The 27,947-nt window shown below is 39.3% G+C and overlaps 1 pseudogene; it reads right to left on the bottom strand.

Moving 5' to 3' along the window:
* LOC124973669 (small G protein signaling modulator 1-like) overlaps positions 1 to 27,947 on the bottom strand; it is a 32,994-nt pseudogene that overhangs the window by 2,894 nt on the left and 2,153 nt on the right.

Raw genomic sequence — 27,947 nt, 5'->3', positions numbered from 1 at the left:
ACCCAGGACCAGATGGAACTCAGACCACCAGACCACATACCCAACAAGGATGCAAGGATGGGGCCATCCATGGGGTCCACCAGAAGAGCTTCCTTCTCATTTTCATAGTATTTACTAGAAGAGGAACGGACACTTAGGTTTGGATAGAGACCAGCAGAGGATCACAACTGACAGCTTGGCTGGATCCTGTGTTGCCCACTCACTGGGAGAGTTTGGCTGCCCCATGTGTAGAATAGGGACCATCGTCATATATGGCAGAGGGCTGACTTTTGAGCAAAACAATAGATGAACAGTATTCATCATGGAGTGTGGTTTGCACCTGCTTAACACACTCTGAAAACAGGGCCATTAGGAGCAACAGGAGTCATGAGCAGAAGGCTAGATAATTCCACTTTCTTCTACCATGTCTCTGTTGAAGACAGGAAGTCCTGAAAGGCTTAGCTGATGTCTGCCTTCCTATCTCTGTGCAATAAAATGCTGCTTAACTGCACTGTGCACCCAAAGGCCATGCTAACAGGGTTTCCTGTCCCTGACAACTGAATGCTGAAAATACTGACCTAAGATACTCAGAAAAGACCCCTGAAATTTGGCTCTGCAAAATACTATGGGACACCATCAATATAAGGATTGTACAGAATATTTCTTCATTTGTTTGTTTGTGTGACCTGTTGTATGATGGTTTCTAATTTCTTGAAAACTCATGCAACCCAAAAACCAACAGAATTTCAAAGTTGGAAAGGACCTTATTTTGGCCTCCCAAGGATGTTGGGTTCAGAGAGGGTAAGTGACTTGCTAAGGTGACACAGATCAGGTCTCTCCATCTGCAGGCCTATGCAGGCTTGGGTGATGTCCAGCTTGCTTGTCCATTACTAGTATACACTAGGGGTGACTGACACAGAATCTGGAGTCAGACAGACTGCATGGGAGCCCAGTTCAGCCACTTTCCACTTGCCATGGCTCACTAGACAAGGGAATTCCCTCTCTAAGTTTCAGGGTTCTCTGCTGTAAGTGGGAAGAGTAACAGAATACAAACTGCTCAGGTTGTTCTCTGTTGCCTCACTAAGGCCACACAGTTATAAAGTGGAGTCATTCACTCCAAGAGGGTGAAATAAAGGACTATAAAACTTGTAAAAAATACAAACTATTCCGAATCCTTTCAGTACTCTGAGTGAGGGTTCTCTGATTCAGGATGGCAGGCTGACCACCAAAGGATGAAGAGTGGAAAGGTGAGTAGATAACACATTTCAAAAAGGTTCCAGAAGACTTGGGTGTTTCAATATAGCTCAGCACATACTGAAGGGACTGCAGCAAAGGAAAGAAACAAATATCTGTTTGGCATAATCTCAGAGGACTGCTGACTTTGAGTTCCGAAGAACATAACAGAATAAGAGTGAGAAAGGGGATGTAATAAAGGGGGAATAATTCTAATTCATGTATGAATGAATGAATAACCTGGTAGGCTTCTTGTACTCCTCTTTCCAAGTGTTGAAAAGAGACATATCTATGGAGATAGAAAAGTTCCACTGAGTACTGGGTAGAATGAAGGAAAAAGGATTGACAGCTAAACTCTTTATGGTAAAACATCAGAGTACAGATACAGAAAAAATGTAAAAGAAATGATATTGGATCATATCACAGACCAGCAATGATACCAGATGTGATAAGACCTTGAAGCAATACCCCAGAATTCAAAAGGAAAATCATTGTGTCCTTAATTTCATATAATGTTATACAATATAATAAGTGACTCAGAAAATCTATCCCTCACACACTCATTCTGAGGAAGTCACTTCAGAATATATTTCAGCAAAGTAAAGGTGAAAACCAAGAAAGAGTAAAATATGGAATACAAGAAATTACAAAACCAACCCAGAAGAAAATGAAAAGTGATTCCAGGGTAAATGTTTTATAAAAAGGCTTCAAAGGAATAACAATGTTTCATGAATCTGGAGAAAGCCATGTTTTCACAGAATGTTTTAATGGCTCTGAAATCTGAATGCCTCCCTATCAGCAATGTGTTCCAATTGCTGTTGGCCAGGCTTCTGGGTGACATAGATGTCATCGCTTCCATAAACTTGGTTATAGCTATTCATTTTGTCCTCATTTCAAATGAATTATGGGTTTTCCTCAACATTAATAGAAACAAAATTAAATTCTATCTCATAAGAGGAAGGTGATTAGAAATTCCAGGAAAAACAGAAAATTCTATGTTATGATCCAGCTGAAGTCAACTATGGCATGACTCTGAACAATTTTGTTAAAGACAACCTGGGACACAGCTGCAGAACACAAAGTGAGGTTTTAATAATTTGCTGCAGCAAGAGAGAGGCACTGTGAGGCACCTCACCAAACAAAGGCAGAAATTGGGTTATTATGGGATTCGGGGAAGGGCAGAGTGTAGGTGAAAGATCAGTGAAGCCGTGGTTGGACAGGCGCCAAGCAAAGAAGGGATGCTTGTGAAGCCATTAATGTCAGCCTGGACTCGAAGGAGACCCAAGGTTCTGTGTCCTTGGAAACTGTAACTTTTAAGATAAATGTGGAATTCTGTGTGTGAAATGCCATATCTGAAGCTTTGGACCTCATCTGCTTTCTGTATCAAAGTGTCTCAGATCTTCTAGACCAGATCAAGATGACAACAAAGTTTCTGACAGTTTATCATTTTAAAGAACTAGCTTTCTCAAAATTGTGTCCTTTTTTTAATGAAAAAATCAGGCTTACAAGTTTATACCATTTTATGTAGGTACTTGGATCACTTCTCTGAAAAGGGAACAGAGGCCTTCCTGCTTGGCTGGTGAGGGGGAAATATAATTTTAGTGTATCCTAGGTGGTTCTTCTATTAATGTTATATATATAGTCATCAAAAGGCAAAGACTATTTATTAATTTTCAATAAATAGTTGATTTTCAATAAATACTTGGTTTTCAAGTTTATAGACATACAAGTATCATTATAGACCAGAATTTAAATGTTAATAACCTTGAAAATGTAAAAAGTCAATGATTACATGACAAAAGATGAGTCCAAGAAATGAATAAGGAGAGGTAGACTGAAGGGTAAGAGAAGGAATATTATCATTTAAGAAGCAGTGGCAAGAATGGGAGTGGAGCTCTGTGCTCCCCTGGGATGCATGAGGTCCTGGAGTCGATCCCCACACAAAGATAGGAGGGATAGTTTAGGGTAGTTAAAACAGTTCATCAGTGGAAAAAGAAATAAGATAATAATATAAAATTTTTGAATGCAAGGAGAAAGTAAATTTGCTAAATCCTTTCTTCACAACAGTCAGAAAATAAGTGTCTTACTTTTATTAACAAATCAAGAAACAGCAACACATTGTACAATTTAGAGTCAGGAGGTAACTACCAAGAAAACTCAGTGCAGAAATATGAGAAGCAGATGTTTCTATGAAGTAAGAACCAAGGAATGGTGTAGTAAAGTTACCTTTTTTATTACCAATGTTTATCTACCATATTGTTAATCATATATATTTATTACTTTGACAAAAAAAATATTTGGAGGATGGAAAAGAAATAGGCCAAGGGGTAGAAAATGTGATACTTTGCAGATCAGGATTTTAAATTCCTACTTAAACAATACTTACTCATTTTGTTTGGTGATCTTATTCCTTTTCTCTTTTACCCTAACACTGTTCTTCTTCTCTTTCTCTGTACTTTCTCTGATACACCTTGTTCTCCAATAAGCCTGAAACATGAGAGACAGTTGTGTTACCAGCTTGCAGTTCCAAGACAGACTCAAACATTGTCCTCAGAACCATGACAACCCTAGAAAATATTTTTATTTGCCTCTGGGAAATGCAGATTGAATGCATTCCAGACTAGGGCACCAGCCTTAAATCATTCATTTCAATCTAGAGAAATTTTTAACAGGTCCAAATGGTCTGACCCAATCCAGGGTGCCTCTGATTCTCCAGGAGAAAATCATGTCTGCTCAAACTTCCATGAAGATTCACCAACTTGAATCTTGACCAGACCAAAATATAACCCAACACTTCCCCTGTTTTGCCTATCTTTACCTCTTGGGTCAGAAAAAAACCTCAGCTAATATATCAGAGATTTCATGCTGGGGTCTCAACCTAACCATGACCTCTCTCACCCTACCTCCTTGATTTCCCTTCCTAAGAAAGTATCTCTGGATCCTGTTTGCCATCTTTATTCTACAACATTCACTACTACCCAAAATGATCTCATTTGCTATTTACTTGTTAGTGGACTGTTTCTTCCTGCTGCAATGTCTGGCACAGAGCAACATGGTCATTTTCATAGAAAGATATCAATCACCTGGCCCACAAAGCCTGGTTCAGAGTGGACCAGGAGGAAAGAAGGGAAGAAAAGAAAGAGGAGGAGGAAGAAAATGAAGGAGGGAAGCAGAGAGGAAAGGAAAGGAAAATGGACAGGAGGAAGGCAGGCAGGAAGGAAGCAAGGAAGGAAAGAAGAAAGGGGGCTGACCTTCTAATCCACATGCCATCTGTTGGGATGCAACTCCTCCCAGGTGAGCCTGAGCTGATGGGAGGTCCACATTACATCAGGTCACCTGAACCACCCACACAGACATCTCTATCTCTGGCCAGTGTGTCACCTACAAGGTGAAGTTGAGATGAAAACTGCAGCTAGAATCTGCATCTGGAACTCAGCATCCTGGTCCTCAGAAGCCCTGTTCATCATCCTGCAGGAACTGTAGTGAAGGCATAAGGAGAAATAATGGTGGACTTCACAGAGAATTCTGTCACCAAGGGCTTGGTTTTCTGTTGAAAAAAAAACATGTGAAGGAGGTACTTTACTCTTGCTTTTATGACAAAATAAGTCAAGCTTAGTGAGGGACCATATTTGTCCAGACCAACAAATAATGGCAATGGGACTTGAACCCAATCCCACCCACTCCAAGGCACACATCTGCCACCATTATGTGAGGTTGCCTGGGCGCTCTGTGATGGCAGGCCTACTCACATTTGTGTGCTCAAATCCCAGCCCAGACTGTGACCCACAGCAGGTCCTCAATAACTGTTGAATAGAGTCAGCTTACTCTGTTGGGGTTGTACTCTCTGCTACTGGGCAACATCTGGGCAATTCAATCCTCAGCTGCTTTATTTACAGCCCTAGGCTCATTTCCAAAATACATACAAGATTATGACCTGTTGATGCCAAGGCAAATTGTCCCTGTGATAGGAAGGGCCATCCCAACCCTATTCTGAAGGGTCACCACAGGTTATTCAATTAAAAACAAGTTACTTGAAACCTTTGAGTAAAACCATGGTCAGCACAGCAAATGACAAAGAGCTCAAGAGATGTTTTCTACAATGCATTAGAGAAGTGGGGTATACACATAAAACTACCTGGGAAGATACTCAAACATGGCCAGGAGGGTTAACTGCTAGGATCAGAGCCAAGATCACCAGCAAGAACAGAGCAGTGGTGAGCACTCCATGCAAGTGTTAGGAACATTCGTGTCTGTGATGGTTTACAGAAGAACTTCCAGTCTTAGAGAATGCACAGACAAAATTGGAGCAGCTTAGGGAAAATGTTGGGGGTACTTGTGTGTCTTAGAAAGTTAGAGAAGATAAACATATAGAGAATATTTAAGAAAAGATCAATTTTAAAAAACAAAAACAAAAAGCAAAAACAAAAAACTAAGCCTGTTTGAAATAATTTTATCTAAAACTGGAAAAGAAACTCTCCAGTTTTGGAATGATAAGGAGTGAGTTCAAAACAATGGTTCTCAAAGTGTGGCACCCAGACCAGCAGCAGCATATCCAGAAATGTGATAGAAAGATAATTTTCAGATTCCATCCCAAGCCACAGAATCAGAACCCAGAGGATGCTGCCAAGAGATCCTGTTGTATTCTCGAGTTTGCAAACACTGTTTTACAGTTACTTAACAAGGTGACCTTATCTGAATGTTTTAAAATATAAATTGAGAAGACTTGAATATGTCACTAGAATCACATTTACTTCTGAGATCCTCAGAACTAAAACAAAGTCAAAGTGTGTATCAAAACCTTGAGATTTAGGAAACAACTTCTGAATTCAGAAATAATTGGATTGTACATTCTTTTATGACAATTTAGTCTCTTTAGGATAATCTGTCTCTCTACCCAGAAGTGATTTGGATTAAAAAGAAATTCCATTAAGTTTAACCAAATGTTTCTATTAAATTATGTCATTAAAAACACTCCCTGCATTTCAGTAAAGATGATAGGTATTAGGCTGGGGATGACAATGATAATGACCTTCACAGTTTAACAATCTGTTGGGTTTTTAAAATTAAAACTTTTATCTGATCATCTTTCAAAAAAAGAACCCTAAGGTGAATTAAAACCATAAACCGAGATGAAGTGTTGACTTCGATTTGTGTTATTTTTGGAAATAAATTTTCTTTCTAATTATTCATGATTAATATATTCTTTATCTCTAAATCTGAGCTGGTGTATTAAAAAATGATCACTGGCTGCACCCCGTGAATTGTAAAGAGTCTAAAAATGTACTGCACATAGTTCTGGTTTCTATAGATGCAAAGTAACTGGGAATCAGTGATTTAAAAAAATTCTATGAACTAAGAAAATTTAGTTTTATCATTCTCCACTTTATTTAAAATTTACCCTAGTTCTTTAAAAATACCAAGTCACCATGCACATGGTAAAAACTTCAAATTACACTGAATGTGAAATGAAAAAGTATGAATCTCCCTCCCACCCTGGATTCACATTTCACTCCCCAGAGGCAGTATTTAACAGTGTGGGGTATATTTTATACATATAATGTACTCATTTGTTTAATTTCACCTGATGGTATAGGAGTTTGTTCATCTTTCTTCACCTATGTTCCAGTTATCTCATTATGCCTAACAAACTGCTCTAAAATGGTGGCTTAAAACAATAACAATCAGTATTTTCTCACATGGTTTTTGTGGGTCACAGATATCAGAAGGAGTAGGCTGGGCCCTGGCTCATGTGCGGTCAAATGGTGACTGGGGTTATGAAACTGTGATGGCTGGCATCTATTATATGTTATCCCAGGACCCCTCCATGTGATCCTTCCTAATGAGTTAAGTATGGGCGCTCAGATCAGAGGCTCCCTCAGAATGATCATGTAGTAGCTAGAGGCTTCACTGATCACATGGCAGTATTCCCCAAGGGTGGACTCTGTACCCTCATTATTGTATGCCCCAGCCTCAAAAATCACAGAAGATAACTTCTGTCAGACTGTTGGTCAAGACAGTCACAAAAAAAAAAAAATTTCAATGGCAAGGAGAATATATCCTATCTTAATGGGAGAAGTGGGCATGTCAAAGGGCTGCATTTTTAAAAATGCCATCTGTTGCTGAACTAAAAGATCTAACTCATTGTTTTCTAAATAGTTGCATTAGATTTTCTGAATGCATTAGATTTAATTAATCAATACCCCCATCATCCGCCAATCCTTTGTATTTATTTTCATTATAGTGGGATACTTTCTTCAGATGCCCTCCTCTCTAATTTACCCACACCAGGAGTAGGCAGACTATGGATGGTGGTATACATGCTTTTGTAAATAAAGCTTTATTGGGACACAACCACATCCATTCATTTACATATTATATCTGGCTACTTTGGGGCTACAATGCCAAGTATTTGAGCAGCCACATTGTTGTAACAGAGGACCATGGATCCTACAAGACCTAAAATAGTATCTGTTCCCTTAAGAAAAAGTTTGCCAACCCTCATCTCTACTTTTGGAACAGATAAGGCCTGCTATCAGTCATTTACATATCTTTATTGATCAATGTGTTTAGTAAGAAGAGATCTCAAACTATATACCTGGTAGACATTTACTTGACTTGTCGTCTTTTAAATTTTTTCACATTTAGAGAACAACATCTAAAAATTGGGAAATTTAAATAAAAATCTAGAATGTCTATTTCAATTGGAATAGACAGTGGGGAAACTTTGGCTGTCATCCCATAGCACCATAATCTGCCAGTAGTGATGGTGCTGCCCATGTAGGCCAGCCCCATATCCAATATCCCACCTTCCTCACTCACCCCAGGGTCCCCCATCCCAATGGCCCCATTGACTTTGAGGCTGAGACTAGTAGTGTTTTCACTAGGAATTTTTTTATCCCCATCTTAGTCCACTAATTTTAAATGGATTAAAAATGACAAAAATCTGCACACCCATGTTTAGAGCAGCATTACTCATAACAGGGTGAAAACAACCCAAGTGTTTCTCACCAGATGAATGAATAAACAAAATATGGTATATGATAAAATGTAATATTCACCCTTAAAAAATGAAAGGAAATCCTGTTAGATGTTTCATGGTTTATGTCTGAAGCCATTATGTTAAGTGAAATATATCAGACACAGAAAGACAAATTTTGTGTGATTCCACCCATTCCTAAAGCAATCAATGGGGATTTACTGCTTTGTAGGGACAGAGTGTTCAATTTTTCAGAATAAAAAGTGTTTTGGAGCTGGATGTGGTGATAGGGGAACAATGGTATGAATTAAAGAGCTAAGAACATTAATTGTATGCATTTTACCACAGAAAAAATTAAATAAAAAAATTTTAATGGTCATGGACTGGGGTCATGGACTAGCTCAGTGGCCACAGTCCTTGCCTGGCATATATAATGCTCCGGGTTTGATCCCCAGCACCACAAAAAAGAATTGTAAAAATAAACAATAAATGATCACATATTCTTTCTCCTCTTTCAAAGAAGCCCTTTGTATCTGGGCCTTAGCAATTTATATCACCCATAGAGTACTCTAGAAGTGATGTTCTGGGACTGCAAGGCCAGGTTATAAGAAGTCACATCAATGCAGGTGTCCTGGAACACTCTCTCAAGGTCCTGTATGACCATGTAAGAAGTCCAGCCACCCCGATGTGTCTATGCTGCAAGGCCACATGCAGGAAAGCAGTGAACAATGGCAGCAAGCCCAGCTTCAGTCTCCCCTGCCCACCAAGCCCAGCATTGAGTGAAACTGGACTGGACCATCCTGATAAGCCTGTCTGGCAGCTGAATACCAATGAGCAACCTCCATCAACGTCACTGGCCAAAAGAATCACTTCCACATGTGCCCAAACTTCTGTCCCACAAACCAAATAATACAATGGCTGATGTCATGAACCACTAAGTTTTGCAGATTTTTATGCAGCACAGAAATCAGGAGCACTTTCCCAGGCTCTGTAGATGTTTCAATGTACAGCCTACTTCAGTGTGACTTGCAAGTGAATGTATCATCTTATTAGTGATCTCAAACTCGAAGCTGTTTCTGACTTGTAGGCATTTCATTTGCCATGTTTTGTACAGATCAACAACACCGTTGAAATACTTTTGGAAGAGTTGATCATACAAATTATAAAGACAAAATATACAGAAAAAGACTGTCACCTCAATCCCTTCACTATATCAATACAGGCCAAAGTTATTTACTGTGTGGCTTTACCAGGTCACCCAGGTAGCACACCAGGAAGACAGTCAAAAGTCCCTGATTTCCAATCCTGCCTCTCTCAATAAAGGCATCCAGATGCTGCCTGGCTGCCTAAGGCTTTCACACTCATAGTTGTTAGATACCAATAAAACACAGAACTCCAAAATAAATTAAATAAAACTTGGTCTCTGTTGCTGATTCAAAAAGTTGCTTGTGACCCTCAGTTACCATTCCATTAAATTATAAACACAGGAGAGAGGACTTTAAGCTGAATTGATGCTGCACTGTTGACATACTCTGACATTTTCCAAAAATTATTTATCAACTCATCGCTTAATGCTTTTTCACAAAAGTTGGGTACTCATGGGCACAGAGGACTTATTGAGTTTACACCTTAGTTCAACAGAAGCTTGTAACTCTAGCTGCATAGCATTTCAAATAAAATTAACTCCTTCAGGGGAGTTCTTGCCCAATACTATTTTTAAAATAATTGAAAATCTGCTTCCCTTGAGACACTGTGACCATTTTTGATGTCATGTTGATTTGTTCTTGTTTATTTGTTCTTAAATTTTTTGAATTTAAAAGGTTAAAATTAGAAGACACCTGACAAACATTGTTTTATTGCAATAAGTTCCTTATGCCTTAAATTAAGATTATGGATGAAGTGTAATGTTCCAACAATATTCCATCAAGATTATGAGGCATAGTTTGATGGGCCCAAAAGACAAGCTGACAAGAGTTTAAGAAACTATTTTAGTATTGCTGTCTCTGCCCAGTTACCAATTTCCCAGGAGTCCCTGCTGTCACTTGCACAATATACAGCATTGCCCCCTTAAGTATGCTTGCTCTAGAATCTGCAGGAATTAATTATGTGCAAGTCTTTAACAGCTCCAATCCTTACCCCACCCCTACTACATTGTAAATGCATGAGAAGAGAAACCATGACTTCTTTATCTCTCATCCACAGCTCTCAGCAGAGGGGACAACTTGGAAAAAATGTTTATGAAACCAAGTTGAATTTTATGACCAATTAAAAAGAAAATATATACCACTAAAAAATAAAATGTAATAAACTAGTATGTATTAAGCACTGCTATGGATTGAACTCTACAAAGCTCTGAGAAGAAATACCACACATTCCTTCTCTCAAGGCATGAGATGGGAGGAAAGCAAAATAGGAAGATATAGGAAAAAAGATTGTATATATGTATCTTCAGACAGACAGAGAGAGAGAGAGAAAATCTTGACTATAAAATATTCAAGAGTTTTGAAAAAAGATAAGCTGTAGTGTCCAGAGTATAGCTCCATGGTACAGCACTTGCTTACCATGCACAAAGCCCTGGGTTTGATCCCAGCATGCAAATAAACAGAAACTTATAAAACAAAAGATTTTAAAATGGATGAAGAATTGTATGTGAGGAAAGAGGACCAAAAGAAAATTCTAAGAACACAAGACAGGAAGTTGGAAGAAGTCATGGACGCACTGTTAAAAGTATGTTGGCCAGGCAGGTGACATAGGAAATGACACTAAAAACCAAACACAGAACATTGAGTGGCAGAGGTTCATGAAAGATTTGTCATAAAAGGAAAGATATAAAACAGTTGCCTCAAATTTTTCCAGTTCACAGTTTTTAAAAATCTAACATGTTCTCCATATTTATAGTTAATAATTGTGTTTGGGGATGTCAACTGGAAAATGGGAGCCAAAAAAAATTCTGTTACATAGTATAATTCTTCATTATTTTTTTCCTACAAAGGCAAAACATATGGAAAAGTAGTTTGAGGCAGGGAGTGTCTTAATTAGTTGCCTAAGGGACCAAAGGTTTTCATATGACTCATGAGAGTCACTTAAAATCAAGACACCCAGAATATGTCCTGAATTATCTAAACTGCCCTCTAGAAATGTAACGGGAATGTGTGGGGGTGGCAATTGCCAACACCCAGGACCCAGTGCCTTTTCCTAGATTAACCTTTTGCCGTTTTTTTCTGGTCTAGCCATGCTTTAGAGTCCATGAAGAGAAACAATCTGAGAGGTTCTCTGAACCCTCAGAAATCGTCTCACTTCATTATCTCCTCATTTTCTAGAGGAGGAGGCTGGCTGTGGCAGCTGGCTCGCTCTGGGCTAAAGACCTTCACTAAACCTGCATGCCTCTCCTCTTTCAGGAAAACAGGAAAGCACACGTTATTATTATATGAAGCAGAAGACAATGGCCCTTCCCAGAATACATACTGTATTTACCACCTTGGAGAAATAATTTCACCCCTCTGCAGATACAAGGGGCATCAGCTCTGAGTCACCTACATGCAGTAATACATACTACTTCGTACTTCCTTTTATTTGAGAGAAGAAACATAACAGGTAATTACCATCTTACCTAGAGAAAAAACCATTCTATACATCTGCTGAAAAAGATATGCCCCGAAGGCCAGAGTTGGATGTAGGGACAGACACACACCTAGGTAACCTCCCTGAGGCAATGAGACCCAGAATCTAGCTCCTACAGTGTCATAGTCAACAACCAGTTTCTGTGTTCCTGAAGCTCAGGAAGCTGGTGCTTTGATCCTGGAGGGGCTGTTCCTGTCATTCCTAGAGAGGGCAGATGACTGCCCTGCTAGCACACCTTCTGCACACAAACCCAAACAATCCTGGGCCCACACCCCAACCATCTCCTCTATCAAATGCTCACAACACTCTGCATACCCTAAATAACTCAAAGCCAGGAACTGGACAACTGTAACAACTGTACAGCCCAGAATCACTCAAACTCTCCTGGCCTAAGCTTACTCGGCAGACCCACCCAGTCACACCCACTCTTTCCATGGAAACCCTAATAAATACTCTGAGCCATGCTGTCCCCTGCCTCTCCTGCCTCCTGACTAAGCATGGTGCTTCTACCTATGGCCCTGCCTTGGTGCAGCAGTTCCTGTTTCTAGAGACCTATGAGTACAGGTCTTCCTCCATGAAAATCACCTCTGCATCTTCAGGTCTCACCATACCTGAATAACAGTTCCTGTCTATAAATTTTAGAATACCTGCTACAAAGATCCATGAAGACAGGGCCTCTGATGTCTGAGGGTTAAATGACACCAGAGAATCATTACAGGAAAACTAGGCCAGTATCCTAAAGCACCATGGAAATTCAGACACAAAGACAACACCTGCTTTTCAAATCTGGGTGTGTCGCGGGGGTTGCCAGGGAGCTTTAGAAAAAGGTACCTAATTAATTCAGAATAGAAATCAAGCAAATCCTTGCAGCCTGGCTATGGTGGAGAAGACAAGCTGTTTCCATCCACATTCTGTTCATTAATTAAATTGTGGATCATTCAGGGGACTATAATTAGTATGAGATGACTAGTGTGAAGACTATAAGGAGACTCACACAGAGAGGGAACTGAGACTTCAGACACAGGCAGGAGCCAGACCTTACAGGGTCTCCTGTGTTCTTGGAGTTTATCCTAGAGGTGATGTGGAGCCACTGAGGACATTCACAAGGAGCATGATATGCCAGGTCTGCTGCTGGAAAGATGATCATTCTGGTTCCAGTTGGATGGGTAGAGTTCATGTTAAAAATTTATAAAACATGTAAAAATAAGACTAAAAATCCTAATAGGTCTCCAAGAAAATCTAAGAGATTTTTTGAAGAGTCTAAGCAAAATCACCAAGCAAGTCTTTATTACCAAGAACAAAACCTAGAGACTAACAGGAAAAGATAAATTTATTTATCACTTTGGGACTTAAAAATTTATATGGTAAATATGCCCTGAGCAAAATTAATAGACAAATAATAGTTTTTTATTATTGTATACAAATGGGATACATGTTGTTTCTCTATTTGTACATAGAGTCAAGGCATACCATTTGGGTAAACATACGTTTACATAGGGCAATGATGTTTGATTATTTTTTTTCCTTCCCCCCCACCCCTCCCACCCCTCTTTTCCTTCTATACAGTCTTTCTTTCCTTCATTCTTACCGCTCTCCTTATCCCTAACCCTAAACCTAACCCTAAACCTAATGCTAACCCTCCCACCCCCCATTATATGTCCTCATCCACTTATCAGCGAGATCATTCGTCCTTTAGTTTTTTGAGATTGGCTTATCTCACTTAGCATGATATTCTCCAATTCATCCATTTGCCTGTAAATGCCATAATTTTATCATTCTTCATTGCGGAGTAATATTCCATTGTATATATATGCCACAGTGGATAAAGAGACAAATAATAGTTTTATGGGGGGAAAGATTCAGAAAACAGTGGGTATCTATAGCATACAAAGATCTCAGAGACACTGATGATTAACAGGATAAAAATGCAATAGAAAGATGGGCAAAGGACTTGAAAGAAACAATCAGAGAACTACTCTGAATGACTAGCAAAACTATTTTTAAATTTCCACATGTGTACATACTCAGGGAAATGAAGTTACAGGAACAATGAGATTATCACTTTATATCTAAGAGATGGGCACATCTAAAAGAGCAGGTGTATTGACTGCTGACAGAAATGTGTATATTCATCACTGGTGACAGGAATGAATAAATACAGATAGTATTAAGAGTAATATAATTCAAAAAATGATCTTCCATCTATCAAAATTAACATATATGACTTTGAATCAGCAATCCTCCTACTGAATATCTAAGCCACTGAATCAAAGTACTGTGAATAGAATATAAAAAGAGGTTTTTTTTGTAGCACTGTTTGGGGAAAGAAACAAAAACAAATTGAGAGTTCATCAATACTAGACTGATTAATAAATTATAATGTGCTAATGACATGTGACATTGTTCACCATTTAAAATGAATAGAGCTATACCAGGTAAAGTATTGTGGAGTGAAAATAATAAGGAATATAAAAATATGTATAATTCAGAGGGAAGTTGGTACATTAGGTTAAGAGCATGGACTTAGAAGCTTCTGGATCATTGGGATTCAATCCAGGTTCTACCACCTCTTCTCAGTTATGTAATCTTGAAAAAGTTAATCTCTCAGACTCTGTTTTTTCATCTGTGAAATGCTGCCTCCTCCCCCCCCAAAAAAAAAAAAACGTGATGAGAGTAACTGTGACAGGACACAAAGAACTTAAGAGGAATGCCTGGCACATAGGAAGCAGTTGTAAAAATCAGTGGTCACTGAAGGACCCCACTGTTTTAAAGCAATGAGCATAAATCTCATGTGCAAATGCATATAAGGTCCCCTATCTTCCACTGCTATGTCTTGTCAGTGGTACTTGTCATCTTCCCAATTACTAATATGCTATTATTTTCATTTCAATTTTTTTGTCTATTTCTGTCTACTTTTTAGAACTCAAGCTCTGTGAAAGGAAAGACATTTTATGCCTATAATAGTGCTGGGCAGGTAGCAGGCAGACAAAAAATATTTGTGGAATGAGTGAATATGTGTATGTTTGTATTATTGGGATACTATCTCCCTGAGTCACTGGAATTTCTGAAATTTACAAAACTGAGACACTAGCTGCCTTTGTTCTGAACTATCTTTTCAAGGATATTTGTCTAGTGAACAGTATTGGGAGACAGGTGGTATCTCCTTTCAAAGCAGAGGGCAAGTTGGCTTAATGTCCAGACTAATAAAGAGAGTATTTTCCTGCAAAGGCAAAAATCAGGAAGGTTCAAAGTTCATTATTAGATCAGGTTCCCTAAACTTAAGTTTGCTGTCATGTAACCAACTGCATGTGTAGGGGTCATTTGGTCCTCTCTGTATCACCTTGTCTGGGAACTGGGGTCAAGTAATAGAGCAAATGCTATATCCTAGCTATTACCGTTACTGTGAGGAATAAGCTATCCTTTGTCTTTGATCCAGGAGTCTCCTATTTTCTACCAGCATCCATGAAACAGTTACAACTTACCAGTCTGAAACCAGGGCAAAATCTCAGATTCTTCACAATCCTTGACATACATACATATACATATGTTAATCTATGAAATGTGAACACTAATAAAATCTTGAAAAAAATAAATACTAGACTAACAAATTTGGGAATATGGGAAGGCAGAACAGGGAGGACCATGTGAAGGAAGGAGGTAGAGGAAGACAAGCAAAAAAAAAAAAAAAAAAAAAAAAACAGAAGAATGCCAGGTGTGGTGGACCATGCCATTACTTCCAGCAACTCAAGAGATTGATTCAGGAGGAACACCCGTTCAAGGCCAACCGAAACAACTTGGTGAGACCTTGTCTCAAAATAATAAAAAAGCACTGAGGAAGTAGCTAAGAGGTAGGATCCCTGGGTTTAATCCGCAAATATTGAGAAAGAGAAACAGACAGACCAAATCCCAGTCCAAAGAGGGTAAGGATTGTGATATTGTTAATAATGAGACAATCTAAATTGATTAAAATACCAACCAGAGAAAGGAAAGCCTCACCAGAGCCTAAAGACATGACCTCACACTTTGATATTTCACTGCATACCCAGTCATAAGGAAGAACTGAGATTGCTTCAAACAAGCTCTCAGCATTTCTGAATGTTTGTTCAAGACTCAACCTACCAACCTCCAACATGCAGTGAAAGCCTGCCCAGCTCTCACCAGCTTGCCTTCATCTACAAATGTGAATTCTTTGGTTGTCTTAACTGTTGACTTCACAACAAAGTGTTTCTTTCCTGGGCAAGGATGCTGTAAAAAATAAGTAAATGTTATGTTTAGTTTCAAAGAAAGTCTTTGAAACTCCATGCTTTCTTGTTGTACTCCTACTGAAATAATCAAGTCTCTTTCAAGAAAGAAAAATCCACTTATATTAGAAAACTTATAAAGGAATCAGCTATGCATCCTCTTGTCAGAATTCTTCTATGAGCAACCCCAGAAGCTAAAGAGGACCTGCATGCAAAGTGGGTACCTGGTTCAAAAGAACCAGCAGAGAAAGAGAAGTGACTTGTGAGCTGTGCTGTGGGTATACATACCAGCCTCTGCAGCAGCCTGAGTTACTTTGGGACTCTGAGTCCAACCTGCATGAGAGAAAAGAAATGGAACAGCAAAATCAGGAGGGGTGTCCTTAAATATGAAGGTTAAAAGTCAAATTCACCCAAACTCCTCAAAGGAGTATTCATCTGGAAAGGTAGTTTTGACTCTGTATCAGAGTTGTGTCCAGACCAGAACTGGAGCCAACAGACCTAGTTGACTCTCAACCTGCCTGGTCACCTGGGTGATCTTTGTTGTAAGAGGAGAGATGATATTAGAATATTTATACTCTGTTTCATTTTTACCTTGGGTTTGACATTGACACTGAGCTCCTTGCTCTTGTATCTCTTATGATGAGTGAAGCTACTCAGCCTTATTCTGATGGGCTCATTATGCAACTCAAAACTCCTGGAAACTCTGGAAAATTGAACTTACACTGAATTTTCCTTTCTTTTTTCTTCACCCTGAATTTTGTTCCTGTGTTTTCTCTGGATGATTTGCCATACTTTCCCATGTGTAGTAGAGGGAAGCAGAAATGTAATAAAATCTCCTTTAAAAATCACAGTCATAATCAACAGACTCTTCGTGACTGATGTGAAAGTTATAGCTGAGTGTCAAATGTTATTCATGACAAATTTCTGTCTCAATAGTAGCAATGTAAATGGTTATTGCTAAGAGTAATAAAGTTTTCTTTCTGGAGGGCAATTTGACAATGTAGATCCAAATCTTGAGAAATATGCAAGCGACTGCATATACATTACACAACTGTATGAAGTGTAATTTATAGAAATGACACTAATTCCCTTTGTGCACAAGTAAATGCTTTTTACCAGATACAGAGCTGTTCAACCACCACCACAATCAATTTGAACATTTTATTATTCTAAAAACAAACCCTGCTCCCTTTAGACATCACCTCTCAAACTTCCCTGTCTCCACTCCTTTGCAACCACCAAATTATTTTGTCTCTGTGATTTTGCCCATTTTGGTCATTTCATATAAATGGAAACTTAAAATACGTAGATTTTTGTGTCTGACATTTTTCAGTTAGCATACTTTTCTTCAAGGTTTGTCCACACTGCAGCAACCAGTACTTGATGCCTTTCTGTATCTGAATGATATTCTATTGTATGGACATTCTACATTTTATTTGCTCATCAGCTAATGGATATTTAGGTTGTTCTACCCTGTGGCTATTGTGAATAATTCAGAACCGAAATGAACACTATAGCCAATACTTTGTGCTGGAGAAATGCTTTTTTTTCCCTAGGACTGAAATTCCTGGCAAATTTAACTTTTAATAAAATGCCAAAATGTTTTTCCAAAGTGACTACAGCATTTTATATTCTCATCTCAGCTCCCACCAACTTGCAGTGCAACCCCAAAGAGATGATTTGAGTAGGATTCTTTGGTTCTACCAAGTGAAGTTTATTTCTTCAAGATCTGATGTTCAGACCACAATATAAGCCATGATCTCAACAATCAAGGGTGTACTATCTAACTAAAAAAGAAAAATTATAGGGCTTTCTACATAGAACCAGCCACAAGCCCCCGAACCAACGGAGAGCTTCGATCCGCAAGCAGCCTCTGGGATCAGGGCAGCCAGAGACCTCTTCAGGCAGCTCTGTCCACTCCGGCCGCAGGCTCTCTTCACGGGGTGATCCAAGATGGAGGCTTAGAGGGTGACTGCACCCCCAGTCGCTCCAGAACCCAGAAGTTAAGAAGGGGAGGCATTGAGAGAATCGGACTGAAATAGAGCCACAGGTGAGTCTGCCCACTGGGTAAAGCTCGGCCCGGGTGGCAGGCCCAGATAGAGGTGGCTTATCGGAGCCGGGAAGAGCAGTTAGAGTCATCCACAGGCAGCCCTGCGCACTCCGGCGGTGGGCCCCGCCCACACAGCCAGCTTCTCCAGGTTCTCAGAACGGGCCCGCTAGTGAGAGCCTTTCTGACCAGAACAAGCTCCAAGTCCCGGAGCCAGTGCAGCACAGCGTACTCCAGCACGCAAGCAGCTTCAGGGACCAGGACAGGGCAGCCAGAGACTTCCCCAAGTAGCCTGGACCCCTGCAGTGGGAGGTGCCTTTCAAGGCTAGCTTCTCAGACCAGACCACCGAGTGAGAGGTTTTCTGCATAGAACCAGCCACAAGCCCCCGAACCAACAGAGAGCTTCGATCCGCAAGCAGCCTCTGGGATTAGGGCAGGGCAGCCAGAGACCTCTTCAGGTGGCTCTGCCCACTCCAGCCTCAGGCCCTCTTCACAGGGCGATCCAAGATGGCGGCCTAGAGGGTGACTGCACCCCCAGTCACTCCAGAACCCGAGTTAAGAAGGGGAGGCATTGAGAGACTCGGACTGAAATAGAGCCACGGGTGAGTCTGCCCACTGGGTAAAGCTCGGCCCGGGTGGCAGACCCATATAGAGGTGGCTTATCGGAGCCAGGCAGGGCAGCTAGAGTCTTCCCAAGGTGGCCTTCCATACTCCGGCAGGGGGCTCCTCCCACACGGCCAGCTGCACGGTGCAGGCCCACAGTGAGAGCCTTTCCGCACAGAGCCAGCTCCAAACCTTGGAACCAGTAGGGGGCTAGGGGCAGCTTTCTTCGGATGCGCTGCATTATCAGATTCCTCCAAGACATCAGGCTACTGAGGGCTGGGAGGTGATACACTGGAAATCTACCAGGACACTATAAGCCAATAGCGGAAAACTGCAATATCTCAGGGTCCCACTGACAGCTGACCAATATGAAAAAACAAGGGAAGAAAATGTCCCAAACAAACCTAGATACTACATCAATAAAACCCAATGACAGCACAGCAGAAGAAATGTCAGAAAGGGAGTTCAGAATGTATGTAATTAAAAAGATCAGGGAAGCTAAGAGGAGATGAAAGAGCAAATGCAGGCATTGAAGGAGGAGATGAAAGAGCAAATGCAGGCATTAAATGATCGCACCAATCAACAGTTAAAAGACCAAATACGGGAAGCAAGAGATCATTTCAATAAAGAGTTAAAGATACTGAAAAAAAAAACAAACTGAAATACTTGAAATGAAGGAAACAATAAACCAAGTTAAAAACTCCATAGAAAGCATAACCAATAGGATAGAACACCTGGAAGACAGAACCCCAGACACTGAAGACAAATTATTTAATCTTGAAAACAAAGTTGGCCAAACAGAAAAGATGGTAAGAAACCATAAACAGAATATACAAGAATTATGGGATATCATGAAAAGGCCAAATTTAAGAATTATTGGGCTTGAGGAAGGCTTAGAGAAACAAACCAAAGGAATGAACAATCTATTCAATGAAATAATATCAGAAAATTTCCCAAATCTGAAGAATGAAATGGAAAACCAAGTACAAGAGGCTTATAGAACTCCAAATATACAAAATTACAACAGACCCACACCAAGGCACATTATTATGAAAATACCTAACATACAAAATAAAGACAGAATTTTAAAGGCCACGAGAGAAAAGAATCAAATTACATTCAGAGGGAAACCAATAAGAATATCAGCAGATTTTTCAATCCAGACCCTAAAAGCTAGAAGGGCCTGGAACAACATACACCAAGCCCTGAAAGAAAACGGATGCCAACCAAGAATCTTATACCCAGCAAAACTTACCTTCAAATTTGACGATGAAATAAGATCCTTCCATGATAAACAAAAGCTAAAGGAATTTACAAAAAGAAAGCCAGCATTACAGAACATTCTCAGCAAAATATTCCATGAGGAAGAGATGAAAAACAACGATGCAAATCAGCAACAGGAGGTGCTAGCCTAAAGGAATAGCCAAATAAAGGAGAAACCAAATCATGTCAAAAACAAATATGAGTCAATTGACTGGGAATACAAATCATATCACAATAATAACCCTGAATGTTAATGGCCTGAATTCATCAATCAAAAGACACAGACTGGCAGATTAGATTAAAAAGAAAAATCCAACAATATGCTGCCTGCAAGAGACTCATCTCATAGAAAGAGACACCCATAGACTAAAGCTGAAAGGATAGGGAAAAACATACCATGCACACGGACACAGCAAAAAAGCTGGAGTATCCATCCTCATTTCAGATAATGTGGACTTCAAACCAAAACTAGTCAGAAGGGATAAAGAAGGACATTACATGCTGCTTAAGGGAAGCATAAATCAGCAAGACATAACAATCATAAATATCTATGCCCCGAACATTGGCTCATCCACGTACGTCAAACAAATCCTTCTCAACTCCAGAAATCAAATAGACCACAACACAATAATACTAGGCGATTTTAACACACCTCTCTCACCACTGGATAGATCGTCCAAACAAAAATTGAATGAAGAAACTATAGATCTCAACAACACAATCAACAATTTAGACTTAACGGACATATATAGAATATACCATCCAACAAAGAACGAATACACTTTCTTCTCAGCAGCACATGGATCCTTCTCTAAAATAGACCATATTTTATGCCACAAAGCTACTGTTAGCAAATACAAGAAGATAGAGATACTACCTTGTACTCTATCAGATCATAATGGATTGAAATTAGAAATAAATGACAGAATAAAAAACAGAAACTTCTCCAATACCTGGAGATTAAATAATACACTATTATATGATGAATGGGTAACAGAAGACATCAGGAGGGAAATAAAAAAATTCTTAGAAGTAAACAAGAACAAAGACACATCATATCAAAATCTCTGGGACACTATGAAAGCAGTACTTAGAGGGAGATTTATTTAATGGGGTGCATTCAAAAAAAGAAGTAGAAATCAACAAATAAACGACTTAACACTACAGCTCAAAGTGCTAGAAAAAGAAGAGCAGACCAATACCAAAAGTAGTAGAAGACAGGAAATAGTTAAAATCAGAGGCGAAATCAACAAAATCGAAACAAAAGAAACAATTGGAAAAATTAACAAAATAAATAGTTGGTTCTTTGAAAAAATAAATAAAATTGATAAACCCTTAGCCACACTAACAAAGAGAGAGAGAAAACTCAAATTACTAAAATTCGGAATGAACAAGGAAACATCACAACAGACACGAGTGAAATACAAAACATAATTAGAAGCTATTTTGAAAATCTATACTCCAACAAAATAGAAAATTTGAAAGACATCAACAGGTTTCTAGAGACATATGAATTACCTAAACTGAACGAGGAGGACATACACAACTTAAAAAAACCAATTTCAAGCAATGAAATAGAAGAGGTCATCGAAAGCCTACCATCAAAGAAAAGTCCAGGACCAGATGGGTTCTCAGCCGAGTTCTACAAAACCTTTAAAGAAGAGCTCATTCCAATACTCCTCAAACTATTCCATGAAATAGAAGAGGAGGGAACCCTCCCAAACTCCTTCTATGAAGCCAATATCACCCTGATACCTAAACCAGACAGAGACACATCGAGGAAAGAAAATTTCAGACCAATATCCTTAATGAACATCAACGCAAAAATTCTCAACAAAATTTTAGCAAATCGCATACAAATATATATTAAAAAGATAGCGCACCACGATCAAGTGGGTTTTATCCCAGGGATGCAAGGTTGGTTCAACATTCGGAAATCAATAAATGTCATTCACCATATCAACAGACTTAAAGTTAAGAATCACATGATTATTTCAATAGATGCAGAAAAAGCATTCGATAAAATACAGCATCCCTTCATGCTCAAAACACTAGAAAAAATTGGGGTAGTGGGAACATTCCTTAACATTATAAAGGCCATCTACGCTAAGCCCATGGCTAATATCATTCTAAATGGTGAAGAACTGAAAGCGTTCCCCCTAAAAACTGGAACAAGGCAGAGATGCCCTCTTTCACCACTTCTATTCAACATCGTCCTTGAGACTCTAGCCAGAGCAATCAGACAAACCAAAGAAATTAAAGGGATACGAATAGGAAAAGAAGAACTCAAACTATCCCTGTTCGCTGATGACATGATTATATATTTAGAGGAACCTGGAAATTCCACCAGAAAACTTTTAGAACTCATAAGTGAATTCAGTAAAGTAGCAGGTTACAAGATCAATGCTCATAAATCCAATGCATTTTTATACATAATTGATGAATCTTCAGGAAGAGAAATTAGGAAAACTACCCCATTCACAATAGCATCGAAAAAAATAAAATACTTGGGAATCAATCTCACAAAAGAGGTGAAAGACCTCTACAATGAGAACTACAGAACACTAAAGAAAGAAATTAAAGAAAACCTTAGAAGATGGAAAGATCTCCCATGTTCCTGGATAGGCAGAATTAATATTGTCAAAATGGTTATACTACCTAAAGTGCTATACAGATTCAATGCAATTCCAATTAAAATCCCAATGATGTACCTTGCAGAAACAGAGCAAGCAATTATGAAATTCATCTGGAAGAATAAAAAACCTAGAATAGCTAAAGCAATCCTCAGTAGCAAGAGCGAAGCAGGGGGTATTGCAATACCAGATCTTCAACTCTACTACAAAGCAATAGTAACAAAAACGGCATGGTATTGGTACCAAAATATACAGGTAGATCAATGGTACAGAATAGAGGACATGGACACAAACCCAAATAAATACAATTTTCTCATACTAGACAAAGGTTCCAACAATATGCAATGGAGAAAAGATAGCCTCTTCAACAAATGGTGCTGGGAAAACTGGAAAACCATATGCAATAGAATGAAATTAAACCCCTATCTCTCACCCTACACAAAACTCAACTCAAAATGGATCAAGGACCTCAGAATCAGACCAGAGACACTGCATCTTATAGAAGAAAAAGTAGGTCCAAATCTTCAACTTCTTGGCTTAGGATCAGACTTCCTTAACAGGACTCCCATAGCACAAGCAATAAAAGCAAGAATCAAGAACTGGGATAGATTCAAACTAAAAAGCTTTCTCTCAGCAAAGGAAACTATCAGAAATGTGAAGAGAGAGCCTACAGAGTGGGAGAATATCTTTGCCAACCATACCTCAGATAGAGCGCTGATTTCCAGAATCTATAAAGAACTCAAAAAACTCTACACGAAGAATACAAATAATCCAATCAACAAATGGGCTAAGGAAATGAACAGACACTTCACAGAAGAAGATGTACAAGTAATCAACAGATATATGAAAAAATGTTCAACATCCCTAGTAATAAGGGAAATGCAAATCAAAACTACCCTAAGATTTCATCTCACCCCAATTAGAATGGTGATTATCAAGAACACAAGGAACAATAGGTGTTGGCGAGGATGTGGTGAAAAAGGAACACTCTTACATTGCTGGTGGGGTTGCAAATTAGTGCAGCCACTCTGGAAAGCAGTGTGGAGATTCCTCAGAAAGCTTGGAATGGAAACACCATTTGACCCAGCTATCCCACTCCTTGGCCTATACCCAAAGGACTTAAAATCAGCATACTACAGAGATACAGCCACATCAATGTTCATTGCTGCTCAATTCACCATAGCCAGATTGTGGAACCAACCTAGATGCCCTTCAGTTGATGAATGGATAAAGAAACTGTGGCATATATATACAATGGAATATTACTCCACAATGAAGAATGATTAAATTATGGCATTTGCAAGCAAATGGATGAAATTGGAGAATATCATGCTAAGTGAGATAAGCCAATCTCAAAAAACTAAAGGACGAATGATCTCACTGATAAGCGGATGAGGACATATAATGGGGGGTGGGAGGGGTTAGCATTAGGATTGGGGTTAGGTTTAGGGTTAGGGATAAGGAGAGCAGTAAGAATGAAGGAAAAAAGGACTGTATAGAGGGAAAAGAGGGGTGGGAGGGGTGGGAGGGGTGGGGGAAGGGAAAAAAAAAAACATCATTGCCCTATGTAAACATATGATTACACAAATGGTATGCCTTGACTCTATGTACAAATAGAGAAACAACATGTATCCCATTTGTATACAATAAAAAAAAGAAAAATTATACCCATGAAAATAAAAGCATGAGGTAAGCTTTCATAGATACAAAGGAATGGAAAAAGGTTGGGGATGGAGCTTAGTGGTAGAACCCTTGCCAAGCATGTGAAAGGCCAAGCATGTGAAAGGTTCAATCCCCAGCCCCACAAAAGAAAAAAAAGTGAATGGAAAAAGATCAAGATTATCCTGTTCTATGACTATGGAGGGTTTTATGATGGAGGTACACCTAGATCTAGCTTTGTCTATTGGAGTGGGATGAAAGGGAAAAAGGAATTTAAAGTTTAATACAGGAACTATGCTCAGAAATAATCAGTTTCATGGATTTGTCACTGCCTCTTGAACTTGTATGAACCAAGTAGCAATCACTACCAGGAAATTGAAGGGCAGGTAAGGGTTCAAGCATGTAGCATTACACTATGAGGGCAGGGAAGTTGAAAATCTCTGCATCTATTCATCATCAAATATAAGTTCAACTACAATTATTTTTAAAAATTGCAGGTGCTTCTTATAAGTTTGTAATTTGAATAAAAGAGAGCCTGTTTTCTTCCAGGATCTATCACAGTGTTAAATCAGAGCTAAGGGAAAAAAGGAAAAATGTCCTTAAAACATTCCAAGACCCAGGTGTGATGGTACACACCAGAAATCCAGGAAACTGAGGTAGAGGGATCACAAGTTCAAGGCCAGTCTAAGCAACATAAGGAGACACTGTCTCAAAATAAAAAATAAAGGGATGGGGGTGTAGTTCAGTGGTAAATCTCCCCAGGTTCAGTCTCCAGTCTCACAAAACAAACAAGCAAACATTCCATGAGTTCATGCTATATTTTGGAACTTCAGTGTCCCCCAAAGGCCGATGTGTTAGAGCCTTGGTGGTGTTTGGATGTGGCAGAATCTTTAGGAGGTGGGACCTTGTAGGAGTTCTTTGTGCCATTTCAATCCCTTGACAGGGATTGTAGGACCCTGATCTCTTCCTTTCTCTCTTTTGCTTCCCAGCAAGGAGGTAAATGTTTTTACTCTGTCATGTGACTCCCCCATAATGTTGCTGCCTCACCGCAGGCCTGAAAGTAATGGGCCTAACTGATCATGGACTGCAACCTCTGAAACTGTGACCAAAATAAATCTTTTATCTTTATAAATTGATTGTCTCAGGTATTTGTTATAGTACCACAAAGCTGATTAATATAGTCCATCAGTGGGAAAGAATATCAGATGGGCAGGCACAGGCAAAGCCTAAATCTATAGTCTATCCACTTCCTTTGGGTTTAGATGCTTGACTGACCCAGGCTAACCAACAGAGCATGAAGGTGGGATTATATCCTTCTACTCTTGCTTTTGAGCTTTATCTCTGGATCCATGACTTTAGGTCTCATTAACACATCTAAGAGATGCCAACTTAGGTCAGCCTCACCAGACACCCCAACCAAAGTCATAGAGGGATAAGCATGAGGAATTCACCTAGCAGCTGGTCTCCACTCTTCTGAGAACTTTCCAAAATGATGAAACTAAGACCCAGGAACTGATGAGACAAGCTACCTTAGAGGTCTGCTATAGAACCTGGACTAAAACCAAGGTCAGACATGGAAGGTCACTTGAGATGCTGTTGTCACCAATTCGAAAACTGCCAGTGTGGGAGCATTCCCCTTTGGATTTTCTATGTCACCTGCACAAAACTACTCTTCCTTTGGGGTAAGGGTGCTGCAAGTTGTTCAGTTACTAGCCACTTGCAATTTGGGGTGTCTATAACTTCAGCAATGAAAGAAAGAAGAAACTTCAAATTTGAGCTAAAATTCTAAACAATTTCCAGAAAGATTTGGAAAAAAAATTAAGTGACCTTAAGGCAAGTCACCCTGTATTCTTTCTTTCTGAAAACCAAGGGATAAGCTCTAGGGATACAGAAACATTGCTCACATTCCTGACTGCATCTCCAACAGCACAGTGAGCAAGTTCCCTCAAACCTGGGCATCCAAGTCTTTGAGAAAGTGCTAGTTAGAAACACAGTCACGTACAACTCATCACACAGTGCCCAGGACCCTCCTTTCCACCCCCAAGAAACAAGACAATGCTGGCTGGGGAGGGTAAGCAAATCTGGAATTTCTCCCACAGTATCCTCCTTCCCTATTCAGTTCTATGATTCCATTGCAGCAATCACATTCATGCATATAAGCGAGGCATGATTGAGGGGCCTGCAGTTTGCACAATCTGGAACTGGTACGCACACTATACATATATACTCACATACATACCAAAATAATATGTGTATTTGTCTTCTCTGTTTTCCCCCAATACAAAGATGTGGCCCTAAATGAAAATATACAAGAAATTTTTAAATTCAGATAATCAAAAATGTATTACAATAGATGCTGGAATTCTGATCATCATTCATTGAACAGTATTGATGTGCCAGGACTTACAAACAAATACCACATTTAAACCATTTCTGTTGTCAAGATGAGAGTGGGCTACCACCTAGAGGAGTCAAGGCCAGCTCCAGCCTTGTCTCAGTAGAGCTGGGTTCTGGTGTGGGCACCGCCCGGGTAGCTTGGGTGCATCACTTCTCCTGGGTGACCTTTCCTGATTGTCCTTTTCAAAGAAGGTAACTGAGACTTGGCAGTGGAATTTCTGGAGATTTAACAGGGCTGAACATAAATGCTAAAAACTGCTACTACTACCTTAGTGTCTATTATACGGAAATGCTTTGCCTGAATTAACTCTATCCTCCCCAAAACCATAAAAGCATATAAGTGCATTTATTATCGAACACAGAGTCTCAGACATGCTAGGCAACCACAATTATTAACATGTTATTACTTTTTGACTGTAAATTTGGAGCTCCCTCCCTTGTAAGGGACCCCTAAACCTGGATGATATTTGTGGTGTTTTTCAGGTATGATCTGTTCCAATGGGTCACTCTAAGTGGTCACTTTAGCACATAATTTTGTGGTCATAATTTGATATTCTTTCTCTATAAAAGGGCTCTGCCAGTTGTGCTAACTTTACTGTCATCCCCAAGCCTATGAGGCAAGAACTATTATCAACTCTTACAGATATTGAAACTGAGACCCAGAGAGGTTAAGTTCCTTGCCCAAGTATACACAGTCAAGAAATAATGATGCTCAGATTTTAACTCATGCAGTCTGATTACATTTGAAAGGGGGTTAATCATAATACTTTATTGATAATTTTGGGGAGGACAATACTGGAGATTCAACCAAGGGATGCTTAACCACTAAGCCACACTCCCAGACCTTTTTAAAAATTTTATTTTGAGACAAAAATCTCATTAAGTTGCTTAGGGCCTCACTAAATTGTTGAGGCTGGTTTGGAATTTGCCATCCTCCTGCCTCAGTCTTCTGAGCTGCTGGGATTACAGTTGTGTGTCACCACACCTAGCTTCTTATTTCTTTTACACAAAACTCTTTAACAAATTTTCTGAGAGACTGAAGACACTTGATAACTGGTGGCTACTACTATTTTGTAAAGTTAAAACTGCTATTCTAATCATAGGAATAGAGCCAATCTTTATTTAAATTTAAAACTTAAAAAAAAAACAAATAAATCAGCAGACTGATTTTAAGCAATAGACTTCCTTTTTAAGATTAATCTTCTGCAAGACTCTATTAAAGCAGTTGTATCATAATCATTCCACTATAAATAATATTGTTTAGAGATTGGTGGAGTGGGGATGGAGGCAGGAAC

Source organism: Sciurus carolinensis, unplaced genomic scaffold (assembly GCF_902686445.1).
Source record: "Sciurus carolinensis unplaced genomic scaffold, mSciCar1.2, whole genome shotgun sequence".
In the NCBI taxonomy this organism is placed as follows: Eukaryota; Metazoa; Chordata; class Mammalia; order Rodentia; family Sciuridae; genus Sciurus; species Sciurus carolinensis.
This window is presented reverse-complemented; position numbering and strand designations above follow the sequence as displayed.